Below are 1,511 nucleotides of genomic sequence, written 5' to 3'. Positions count from 1 at the left end.
TTGTTACATACATACAAGATATATTATCAAGGCTTGAAAGTATGAAAAGGAATCTCATTAGCAGAGAAATTGGTAATAATAAAGTAATAATGCTATCCACAGTGTTCCCAGCTTTGATCCTAGCTATAGTATACAACTGTTAGCCTGTTGTTAGTAGATGCTCTCTTGAAGGTAAATTTTGGGTGGAGTAATTTTCAAGCTCTAATATGAAGAGCAAACATCAATTGAACTCTTCCTCTAAGTGCTTAAGGGCATTTCTTCTTTGAACCTTACAATAAATCTTTGTTGTCATCTTACAAACGTAGGAATGGAGGTTTAGAAAGGATAAGTAAATTGCTGAGGGTCACAATCCTGTGAATTTTTTTTTATTTCTGCATATTATGGGGGTACAAATATTTCAGTTACGTATGTTGCCCTTGCGCCACCCCCCACCATGAGTCAGAGCTTCAACCATGTCCATCCCCCAGATGGTGCGCATCGCACTCATTATGTATGTATATACCCATCTCCTCCTCCCCCCTCCCATCTGCCCGATGCCCGATAAATGTTATTCCTATATGTGCACTTAGGTGTTGATCAGTGAAACCAATTTGATGGTGAATACATGTGGTGCTTATTTTTCCATTCTGAATTTTAAAACCAAGAATTAAGGCCCATCAAAAATTGGGCTCTTGGCCAGGCATGGTGGCTCACACCTGTAATCCTTGCACTATGGGAGGCCAAGGCAGGAGGATTGCTTGAAGTCAGGAGTTTGAGACTATCCTGAGCAAGAGCAAGACCCCCGTCTCTACAAAAAATAGAAAATAGCTGGGTGTGGTGGCACGTGCCTGTAGTCCCAGCTACTTGGGAGGCTGAGGCAGGAGGATTGCTTGAGCCCTGGAGTTTGAGGTCACAGTGAGCTATGATAATGCCACTGCGCTCTACCCAGGCAAAAGAGAGAGACTCTGTTTTACTCATTTCCTGGATGGTCTATTGCACTGAAGAAATAGAACAGTAAATACTATACTTAGAATTTCACAACCACTTCTCCCATGTCTTCCTCTTCTACTACCATTCACCTACCTAGTCTATAGCAACTCCTCCAATACCTTACTTAACATATTCTAAATCTGATGAGTCATATATGTTTTATAGTTATCATTTAAATATTATGAGATAATTTGGCAGAATTAAACACACCCAGCAGTCTTGGAAAATGAGAATTAGGATTCTTTGGTGTGCTTAAAGGAGATAAACCAGTAGATAATACATTCCTTTATCCCTCCTCTTTTATATAGTGCTTTGAGTGGTTTCACGATTTTAAAGTTTTTTAAAATAAGTTCTCAAACACAGTAGTTCACAAGTTCTGCACCTCTCCATTATTTCAACTCAGAAAACTTGATAATTCACTCCTGTCCCTTGAATCCAAACGTGGCTGCTGTGCTTTTAAAGAAAATAGTGCTATTTTCTCTGTTTTCTCTATAGAGTGTCCCCCTACTCTAGGAGTAGGGTGCATTGAAGACAACAAAGTG

Source organism: Propithecus coquereli, unplaced genomic scaffold (assembly GCF_000956105.1).
Source record: "Propithecus coquereli isolate 6110/MARCELLA unplaced genomic scaffold, Pcoq_1.0 Scaffold130, whole genome shotgun sequence".
NCBI lineage: Eukaryota > Metazoa > Chordata > Mammalia > Primates > Indriidae > Propithecus > Propithecus coquereli.
This window is presented reverse-complemented; position numbering follows the sequence as displayed.